At 36.8% G+C, this 9,887-nt stretch overlaps 1 non-coding gene across 1 annotated transcript; it reads right to left on the reverse strand.

Moving 5' to 3' along the window:
- Window positions 1–8,082: 8,082 nt before the first annotated feature.
- On the reverse strand, window positions 8,083–8,209 carry LOC126014824 (small nucleolar RNA SNORA51). The gene has a single exon (XR_007497809.1). It is a non-coding gene; the product is annotated as a small nucleolar RNA SNORA51 (small nucleolar RNA).
- Window positions 8,210–9,887: the final 1,678 nt, after the last annotated feature.

The raw sequence follows: 9,887 nt of genomic DNA on the forward strand, positions 1-9,887 counted from the left end.
TTTCTTTCTTTCTTTCTTTCTTTCTTTCTTTCTTTCTTTCTTTCTTTCTTTCTTTCTTTCTTCTTTCTTCTTTCTTTCTTTCTTTCTTTCTTTCTTTCTTTCTTTTCTTTTTTCTTTTTATTTATTTATTGGTGAAGAACTACACTTTGTTGAACTCAGTGCTTGCCCTGACTCTGCACTCAAGGATCACTCCTGGTGGGATGTGAGGAATGCTATGTGGTGCAAAGAATCAAGCCCAGGCCAGCTGCACAAAGGGGGTGCCCTACCTACTATGCTATTGCTCCCTCCCTCTCTCCTTCCCTTTATCCCTCCCTCCCTTTTTAGCTCCCTCCCTCCCTTCCTTCCTTTCATTTCTTCCTTCCCTTCCTTTCTTCTCTTCCTTCCTTCCCATCCTTTGTTCCCATCCTTCCTTCTTTCCTTCCTTCCTTCCCATCCTTCTTTCCTTCCTTCCCTCCTTCCTTCTTTCCTTTTCATCCTTCCTTCCTTCCTTCCTTCCTTCCTTCCTTCCTTCCTTCCTTCCTTCCTTCCTTCCTTCCTTCCTTCCTTCCTTCCTTTCTTCCTTCCTTCCTGCTTTCCTTCCTTCTTTCCTTCCTTTCTTCTCTCCTTCTCTCCTTCCTTCCTTCATTCCTTCCTTCTTTCCTTCCTTTCTTCTCTCCTCTCCTTCTTTCCTTCTTCCCTTCCTTCCTTCCTTCCTTCCTTCCTTCCTTCCTTCCTTCCTTCCTTCCTTCCTTCCTTCCTTCCTTCCTTCCTTCCTTCCTTCCTTCCTTCCTTCCTTCCTTCCTTCCTCCCTTCCCTTCTCCCGTCCTCTTCTTCCTTCCCTCATCCTTTACTATTTCCATTTTTATATTCAGGATGCCATGTTTTTAGGTTTCTCATGGATATGACAATGAAACATTATATGTTTTAAATAACCTTGATGCATTTCCTTCTATTGGCAATTGCAGACAGAATCACCATCATGGTTTTTTGACCATACCCCTAGCCCAATGCCAGTTTTGAGAAATAGTTTTCAGATATTTTCTAAAATAATCACCACTTCATTTTGTCAGTGATTTGCATAATAATTATACAGGGATACTTTTGTTAGGAGTCAGAATCAATAATGAAGTTATATTCTTATTCCATCATAGTCAGATATCAACTACAAGATCTATCATTGATGATGCTGACCTTGATTTTCTTGGTTGAGGTTGAGCTGGTTATTGTTTCCATTTTAAAGGTCATTTTCAGTTTTCCTGTTTTCAGTACTATGCTCTTTAAAATCTGTAAGTAGAGTAAAGTCAATGCTGTAGAGTTTTTGACATTTCTAGTGGGGATGGGACAGTAGAAATGAACTATAACAACAGATATTCTTAGAAGCCTATACATCTGACCAAAATTTTAACTTCAATATCTTATGTCTTATTTATTTGTTTAGTTTTGAGGCCAATGTGTTAAGGGCTTACTCTTACCTCTGTATTCACCCAGGTATTAGGGGTGATCAATCATTCCTGGCAGTGCTCAGTGTACCATATGAGGGAGTGTAGATCAAATCCAGGTAGTCCACAAATAAGGTAAGTGTCTTATTCAGCTGAACAATTCTTTGGCCCCTCTATGTCTCAATTAATCCTCATCATAACTCTATTATCTCATTTAACATCTGAGAATAAGTAGGTTAGGCTGTTCACCCTTTGCCATAAAGCAAGTCTAAACTTAAAATCCCATCATATTATAGTTCTGTGCAAGTGATCTACTATATGGAGCATTGGATCTGTTTCTTTACCCCTCACTAACATTTCTGCTTTTTGTCAGAATTAAAATTGCCTCTACACAAAGAAATACATGGGTGATGAGATGTATTTCCCTAACCTGAATTTGTCATTTTAATCCTGCTATTTCTCTTGGATATTCTTTTATTGCACTACCCTGTAAAATCCAGCAATATTATTTGCTTAGCAAGTTTAAAATCTAAAATCTAAAATCTAAGGGCCAGAGCAATAGCACAGAGGGTAGGATACTTTCCTTGCAGACAAATGACCTGAGTTCAGTCCCTGGCATCCCATATGGTCTGCCACGCCTTCCAAGAATGGTTTCTAATTGCAGAACCAGGAGTAACCCCTGTGTGCCACTGGGTGTGGCCCCAAAGCAAACAAGCAAAATCCTAAGATCTAAATAAGCACTAAAGTTGTATTTTGCTTGCTTTTAGTTGTAAGTTGTTGTAACTGACTAGAATTGTAATTGACACTTTGTTATAATTGACTAGAAATGCTCCCCTGTTAAATAATATACTTACATGATCCTCATTTTTAAGAACATAAGATCATAGGATGTATTCTTTGCCAGGATTTCTCCAACTCATGACTATAATTCTAATTTATTTTAGGGTAAGCCAGAGCTTTCACCCTTAATTCCTGAGCTCATCTTACTCACTCAGCAACTTTCCTCCCCCATGAACATCAATCCCTCCACATTATTTGTTCTCACATCAAAATGTCTTAAATGGAAATTGTAGGATCAGAAATAAATAGTTTAAGCATTATATCTTTATGGCCAAAGTGACACGAAATGTTGATCTTGGTTTGAGAAATAAGTTGTCTCCTAAATGTAATGGACCTATCAAGGGCTCATCTGTTTTAATACCCCGAGTAAAATTCTTGATTGATGGTCATTGAGAGATGTTGTGTACACAACAGCCTGCCTGGGCAGGGCATTTTTCATGTTTCCAAGACTTTTATCAGCCTCTTTACACTCCTCACTATAACATCACTGTACAACAAGATAATAAGGAAGCAAGAGCTGCTCACTCCAAATGAACACCAAAGTCACCTACCAAGCATGCTGTCATTGCCCCCCTAATTCGGGATGGACCCCTAATAACTCTGCACTTGCTTTTTCTTTCCCACGTAGTCAGCACTACCTTTGCCTAATTACCAACTGATATGTCAAAGATGAGGCTGGACCTTCTATTTAGAAGTCACATTGGCCTCAAATGACATGTACTAAGATGGGCAAGTGAGCCATGCTCTCTTAGCTTCCATGAGATAATTTGGGGTTCTTCTTCTGGTGCATAAAGGAAATACCTCCTAATGCCACAAATGCCACAGTTGCAACACAACACAGATACAAAAGCTAACTCCCATTTAGAATACTGAGTGATGGACTGTAATTTCTCCTCACAGGCCAGAACAAACAATAATATCCTGTGAGTAAATACTGAAGTACAAAGAAGATAAGACATTTATCCATGGTCATTGGCTAGAAAGAAAGAAATGAGTTTAAAAGCAGACCTGACTCCCTAACCCATTGCCCGTAACCTCTATAGAAATCTGCTTTTCTGAATATTGGCCAATAAATTAGCAACTAAAAGATGAGTCAAAATAAAAGAACCCTAATTTTCACTACATATATAAAATATATTAAATAGGACGATTTACATTTAAGTTGATTACTAAGTATTGAAAGGACTAAGTCCAAGACTAGTATATTAGACTTTTATTATGAGATCTACAAAATTCTACTTTCTTTAACAGAAGATCTTCATATCAGAACTGTTCTGAAGAGTCAGAGCCATATTACAACACGTAATATCATTTCTATTTGCTTTGCATGAAGCTGACCTGGGTTCAATCCCCAGCATCCCATATGGTCTCTCAAGCCATACCAGGAGTGATTCCTGAGTGCAGAATCAATAGAGTAAGTCCTGAGTACTTCTGTGTATGGCAAACAAAAACAAAACAAAGAATGTCCCTGAGAAACTTATTCCTCCCAATGAATATTAAGTTAACCTCACTAATATATTTAAGCAATAATTCACACATAGACATTGTTAAAGCATTGAATTAACTCTACCACAAATCATTCTCGATATTGCAACTATTTACCTTTCCTCAAAAAGTCAGCTTATTCTGACTTATCTCCTGGTTGAAATATTGTGGCAGACTGACATAATCATAAAGGTGGTAAGTGGCAAATTTATAGACCAGCAAAAAGGCTCAGTATTCCAATGATCAGGGCACCAAAGGAACTGTCTCCAGTAAAAAAAAAAAAAAAAGATATAGTGAAAGGTTGACTGATGAAAGGAAAAGGCGGACAGTGTTGAATGCTGAGATAAACATTTCTAAGGTTTTACCCCCTTCTGGTTATCTTAAGCTTAAGTATACTTAAGACTGATTTGTAGTATACACAAAGAGGAGCTCCCAGCCTTCTCTGCCTGTGCTTCCTGTCAGTTTATACTTTGCCCACGACGCCATTTGAATCTTGGAGGGTAAGCACTGAAAAACCAGAATCTCTTTTTCTTTGTCTGTAGAGGTTGTGTATCTTTATTGGATAAATCCTTGGCCCTTTGATCCATGGATCTTTCCTGTGAAACAACTATAAAAGAGAAGCCATGGGGGGTTCTCATGGTCATTTTTTGGCTTCAACACCAAGATTAGTGCTATGTCCCACATGACCCCTAAAAACATCTTATTGATCAGGCACAGAGTTATTTACTAAACTACTTCTGAATCACTGAGACTGAAAAGTGACCTGACTTCAGAGAGTTAGGAGTTTTCTAGTGTAGTCGAATGGCGTAACCAGGTGCTTGGTTTATCTGTGTCTGAAAATATGGTTTCAGAGATATTAAATAAAAGAGAATGAACAATTCCAAGTTTCTCTTATGCATATCCATCTGCACTACTGTAATCTTTGGGAAAGCCCAGTTGCATTTTAAAAGTGTCACCATTTTATTTGAATTAGAAGGTATTTCATAGCTTATCTATAGCATTTGAGCTGAAGATTTTCAAGGGATTGAAAATAGTGAAAGTGTTGGAAAAACATAAGATCCTTTGAGATCTAAGGAAAGAGAATTAGCATTTAGGATTATTTTAATCATTTTAAGGAAATAGCCCAGAAAAATTCAAAATATGAGTAGCATTTAGAATACATAACTTAATTTTCACATCAAATTATAGAATTTAGAACTCCAGTTTGCTTGCTTTATGTTGAGGGCATCTTGGTTTCTATCATATCAGATGGTCTTTTTTTTTATACTTTACTATTACTTTCCATCTGTGATGCTTTTTACCCCATAGTTGTTTCTCTTCCCCTTATCAAGCATTGTAACAAGATTGGTGAAATAGTCCAAGACCATAGTTAGAAGCAGTAGGGAAAGTGTATACATACTTTGGTGGACCTAAGTGTTCAAAAATGGCATTTGACAGATCTATGAAGGGACGACAGATTCTAGGAACAATAATCACTCACCACCATCATCATTTACACTCACACACACATGAAGATGGAGAATTTGACTCAGAGTAAAGGAAGATTCCAATTTGTACCAAATATATACAACTGGGAAGGGGAACAAATGTATGACATCAAAATGAAACAAGGATCTTAGAGAAGGAATAGAAATGACTGTTGGCTTCTCATTTTGTCACCAACTTGATGCTCTAACTTTGCTTCCCAAAGCATCCTTATGGGCAGACCAAAAAGATGTCTTCATTGTCTTCTGGATAAATTATTATTGTTTAAAAATCATAAGTCTTCAACATATATAGTCATTATTCCCACAGAGATGCTGATAATTCCTTTTTAGTATTAAAAGAAATGTTGATATCTAAATTCAGAGAGTTGATGAATTTGGTTTGAGTTGGTTTCTAATCAATAAGAGAGGAAGGAAATGAAGTTATGGAGATTTCCCCTATAATCCTTTGAATAATCTGCCCCCAAGAGGCTTGGTCTATGAGCAGCATCTAAGCTATGGAACACATCATAGAAAGTATCTGGGTCTTGAATCAGGATAGGACCTAGCAAGGATATTTGAAGTTTCTGGTAAGGTTTTCTAAAAGGATGACAATTATACAAATGTTATTCCTCTTTTAAAAATCATGACAAACAAAAATTAGAATGATGATGATACATTATAGAAGCTTCAATTGGCTATTCATGGTATATAACACCAATTAATTGCAAACTTTGTTGTACAGGTCACTACTATTATTTATTCAGTATCATTGGATTTAACTTGTCAAGGTCTATTAATGTCAAGGTCTATTAATGCCAAGGTCATCATTATATGATAGCTATGATAGTGCCAGCTGTTAGGAAAACATATGGCATACAACAGATGTTTAACAATGTAATTTTATATATATATCAAATCTGGAAACTTGCCATAATATATATGATTGAGATAAAATATCAATTATATAATTTTAAGATATGGGGCAAACATATATATAAATTTAAAGATTCATTCTAGAGACTGGATAGCTCAAGGGTCAGGTGAGCATTCTGTTTATACAAAAAGTCCTGATTTAAATCCCTGATGCTGTATGGTTCCCCATATATCTTGAATATCACCCTTGGTGCACCCTCTCCCCATCTACCACCCTTCTACTCTCCCCTGAGTAGTACTTGGGAAAGGATTGGTGTTGGAACATTGTGCTCCTGAAATTCAACCATATATAACTTTGTAATTATAATGCACAGTGAGTCCAGTGAGATATTTTTCAAAAAATAAAAAATCCAAACAAGAGTTTTACTAGATATTTTTATTGAAAGACTTTAAGAATATCACATTTCATGTATTTAATCTTGAGCACCATGCAAACATGTGTTCAAAATTTGCATAGTATTATGTTTATTCACATAACCCCCATTCATTTAGCAAATATTTAAGACCAGTCTGGGTTTCAGGCCCTGGAAATAACAAAGGCAATAAAAAAAATCTCATATGTATCAAAGAGGCAATCATTCCATTGGGGAAGTCAAGCATAGAAATAAATAATAGGTGCTAAAGTATCCAGGACACACTGATAGAATTTGCTGAAAGGTATTATAAAGAAGTGGTATGCATTTATTTTTTTTTATGTCCAAAGGTATATCTAGAGCCAAATCTAAATGATGAGGTGCTTAATGAATGATGTTTGGTAGTGACAACTGACTTGACTTGGAAAACAGCAATCACATCACCCTTATTCTGGAGCTTTCTCGACAGTCAGTACAGCAAATTTCCCCAGCTCTTGCAAGATTCAATTGAAGAAAATTATTGTTCAGTGAACTGTTGCTCAAACTTGACCCGCAATTTTGCAGCTGGGATAGACTCTCTTCAATGTCAGGCAAAGAGTGTCTTAGACCAAAAAAAAAATAAATAAAGGAAAAATAAACCTTTTGACATAGTGAGTCTTCCCTGGAAGAATCCAGGGGAAATAATTTGACTGTAATTTAAGATTTCTTTGTATGGCTGGAAAGAGGTAGTAAGCTTCATACCACTGGAAATAAGTACAAGTTGTTGAGACATAAAGGTTAATCATTAGCTGAGTACTCACTGAGTCATAAAACATATGCACTGCAGCTTCTGTACCATGTTTATACTTAGGCTGCATCTTATATACTTAGGCTGTATCTATAACCAAATTCAATCACAGTGATACTTTTTTTCTTCTGGCTTGTTCTGATTATTCCAAGTATAGCATGGCACCTTAAATATACTATCATAACTTTTTCTTTATATATTATACCATCTATTCATTATACATTCTCTCAATAGTCACCAAGATTATGGAGAAATGACCACACTCTAGTTTGGATTCTAATTTAGAAGGATACAATACTGAGCAAAGTGGCAGTTCTATAGACCAATAGCACAAAGGAAATTAGTGAGGTATTCTGACAAATGTAGTGACACAAAGAGAATAGTTTGGTATGAGATAAATGGGTGGAGAATGAGGTCAGGGTAGAAAGTAACTAATGAAAGTTGATTATGTTCTCCCTGCAAAGCTAAAATAGAGCATGGTCCAAACTAAAATGGATGGGGTTCATTCTCCAAATTTGACCTCCCACTTTATCACTCAAGAGAAGCCTGGTTAAAGGGGATAAGTAGCATTGCTCAAATGAATCTTGTAAAAGAAGCCATTTGATCAGCAATCTATAACAGAACCCACAAGGCAAGGTGACATGAGATCCTCATAGGGCCTGAATGTTTCTTCTCTTAGTTATAGCTTCATTGAAACAAGGTGTATTGTGGGTAATGATTTAAGTGCTAATGAACCATGACACTTGTTCTACCCTCTGAGATTTTTTTTTAAAGTTTTATTGAGATCATTGTGGGTTTTTTTTAATCCCCCAGTTCACAATACAGACCAGGCAAAGGACCTGGGTTGAGGTGTATATGGGGTGCGTTTACTGTACCTCCTTTTTCTATACACTCAGTGTAAAGAAATCAGCTTGTGTTTTTGAATCATTTGATTCAAAAAGTTATTCATAGTTGAACAATGTTGAGTTGAGTTTTGACAACCAGTGTCAATTCTCTCCACCAATATTCTCAGAATCCTTCCCATGCTACCATCACCAGCCCCAATGCAGTTCACATGGGGGAAATGGGATTGGGCATCCTCTGCTCCAAGGGAAGAACTCAGATCTGCGTACACAGATAAAGCTTAGGACACACACATACACACACACACACACACACACACACACACACAAACACACACTCCAGTGTGTGTGACTAGTCTTCTGTTTGGAAATTAAACTGGAAGTCTCCAGTCTGAAGAGATGGTTAGATGGCTTGAATTTACCATTATAAAAGGCACCTTTTTAAGTTTATTTGTTAAAGTAAGGGTGTCATGATTACACTGACTCTGGCTTGAATATTTAGTTTTGTATTTTTTTAATACCAACATTATACCTGAGGCTTTTTAGCCCTTGTTCTCCATCATTTTATATGTCTTTCTCCTTCACTCACTTTCTTTCCTTCTTACTATATTCTTGGTCTAGAGTGCTCTCGACAACCTCATTCTTTCTGAATTTTAAATAACATAAAAAGTAAGGAGTCAGGCAGAGTGAGATCTAACTGCTTGCCTTCCTACTAGGTGTTTCCACCAATATTTTAGAATTGTGTTTCCATCTGTGGTCATGGCGAGTTCTGAACTTCTTCCTACACTAGATCTGTGATCCATCTCAAGGAGAGCTGAGGCTACACAAGTAGGGCAGACACAGATGAAAACATCCAAAAACAATGATCTTCCTTAGAAGCTGCCAATGGCACACACAGGCCTGGTTTTTAACCCAATATGCTTATGATACAGGAGCAGAAACCCAATCAAACATACAGGCAGATTTGAATAAGAAAGAAAGAAAGGTGAGTTATAAAACCATGTATGCCCAGGTCACAATAGCACTAAGACAATGAATGTGGGACTGGACACATACAAGCCACTGCTATTCTGAGAACTGCTAATTGAGAAGTTTTAGCTAAGGATCAAAATCAGACCATAAGAAAGAGGATATTTTTTCCCTCCTGACAATTCAGTAGCCCAGACACTAATTGTATATCCTAAAGCCCATTATTTGCTTTACTCTACAGTATTTTTTTTTTTTTGCAATATGTGTTTTCCTCATAAGCTTCATGGAGATGAGAGGATGGTCTGATAAAAGTTATTTTGCCAGAAATCTTAGGGTTTTATGTCTAGCTCTATCTTTTAAGAATAATATGAGTGAAACACAGCATTCAAAAACAACCAAGAGCCAGAACATAGGTAAAGGGTCATAATACCATGCTCTTTTAAGTATAAGGACCATAGTTCAATCTTCACAGGGCCAAGAGGTGTGGTCTCAGGGTAGCTAAGCATGTGTAGTGATTTATTCTTGAATCAAGCATTAAACCTTTGAACTCAGTTGGCTGAGTTACATTAGGAGTAGTTCTCAGGTCCTTAACCTCTATTTTGGAGGTCCCTTAAAACAAACAAATAAACAAACAAACAACAACAAAAACAATCAGAATCTTATTATACCAAAGGCAGTAGAGGTCTTGAGAGGTCCAGAGGTGGAAAATCTCAAGATTACCTCATAGATTCTGTCGCTCATTTGGTGTATCTTTCTCCTCCTCAGAGCTGATCTAAGTAGCTTCTGACATAGAG

The sequence above is a fragment of the Suncus etruscus genome, chromosome 7, assembly GCF_024139225.1.
Source record: "Suncus etruscus isolate mSunEtr1 chromosome 7, mSunEtr1.pri.cur, whole genome shotgun sequence".
Taxonomy (NCBI): Eukaryota; Metazoa; Chordata; class Mammalia; order Eulipotyphla; family Soricidae; genus Suncus; species Suncus etruscus.